Here is a 1,788-nt window from a genome sequence, read left to right as displayed (position 1 = left end):
CAACCCCCTGATTACTGCATTCATGGAGCGTTGACGTCTAAAGACCCACACTTTTTACCTGTCTTGGGATGAGTGCACCATCAACCTATAAGATATACCACCTTGGATTATGCACGCACAGAAAGCTAGTGGGTGAGTACTTGCGTGACTTCTAGACATGGTACTCCACTACTCCGATAGTACACGAGATGTTACATCCTGCTACTGATCAGGGGTTACCTGATGATAGACAAGTCAAATAATCAGGTCCATATCAGGTGGCTGCCATTATTAAAGAACTTCAAGAGGTGTGGCGGTTTGTTTTTGGGATTCGCTATGTTTGCATATAGGTGCCACTCGTCATGCTCTGCAGCACATCGATCTATCAAGTGCCCATCATAGTACGGTATCGCTCAAAAGTCATATTGTTTCGGGCCAACAACTCTGCAATGCTTGCAGCAACCTCAACACCTTATTATATGACTTCTCCTAATCATTGTATATCTACCCAATTGCCTTTTACTTCGTCATTCAGATCTTTCTGTATGAGAGTTTGAAGTGATAACTTTGCCTAACTGCACCTTGTAGAACAGAGATAGTAATTGATGGACTGGAGTGTATGAGGGGCAGGATGACACTACAAATAAGGTTGTTGTCCAACTGTCGATGTTCTTGAGATATGGTGGAGGCTAAATAGGTGTACGCACTGCCAAATTTACACACCTCCCTGATGAATTAAAATATAATTGGTAGGCATTCAAAATCAAAATATTTATGATAAATAAGAATATACATTACAATATAAAGTAAGACTTATCAATATCCGAGATTTTGTCGAAGGGCAACACGGAGACTCCAAGGATATCCTGCTGCAAATTGCTTGCAATGCACATAGTACTTTGATCGATTCGACTCCACAATTCGATACTTAGCACTTCTTCAAATGCTATAATTCTTCACACCTTGCATGACTGCCTCTTTGCTTTGAATCTATGACCAATGCGAAACTTCACATCACCATCTATCTTGTAATCGTTTCCACCCATATTGAAAAATAGAGTTTTCTCATGCATTGCGTCCAGATCCAATGTATGATAGTGACTGGGTACAGCTGATAACTCTAGAATTGTTTGCGGGGCATGCAAAAGATAGCAAACAGATATTTTATACATAAATATATTATTTTATTATTTCGATTCAATCTCAATTGAATTTCGATTGAATTTCGATTGAACTTCTAACTCTATCAGTTTAATAACTAGTTCAATTTTTAGAACCTTGCTATAAATATGTACCACCTATGATGAGGTTCCCGTACAAGTAAACATGCATACATATTAGCGATAACTTTTTAATCATGGTGTGTTTGTCGGGTATAATGCATCATCAAGCATCAAATGGAATGACGAAGTGTTTAATTTGTGATTGTTAATCTGCGCAAGTTGATCTTCTTGTTTCAGAAACAAATGATGCAGAATCTTCCAAAACACAACTGATCTTTGATGTTTTTGTACTCTATGCTAATGCTAAAGAAGGGTCACTGAGCTGAGCTGTGTCCATGTTAATCTTAGGCCTACCATTTTCCAATTATGTGGAGGAAATCAAAGCCTTATCTTTCCATTTATCACACTTCATCTCACAACCTAAAGAATTCTAATTAAGCTCAAACCACCAGAAAGAAAAAAAAAACGTGTAATTGAAAGGACATAAATATATAACATCAAGGAAGCTTCAATTCTTAGGTAAGAAACAAACAATTTTAAGATTTGGAAATCAATAAAACATGACAAACATGGCATTGTCGTTCGA

This window comes from Arachis ipaensis, chromosome B01, assembly GCF_000816755.2.
Source record: "Arachis ipaensis cultivar K30076 chromosome B01, Araip1.1, whole genome shotgun sequence".
In the NCBI taxonomy this organism is placed as follows: domain Eukaryota; kingdom Viridiplantae; phylum Streptophyta; class Magnoliopsida; order Fabales; family Fabaceae; genus Arachis; species Arachis ipaensis.
This window is presented reverse-complemented; position numbering follows the sequence as displayed.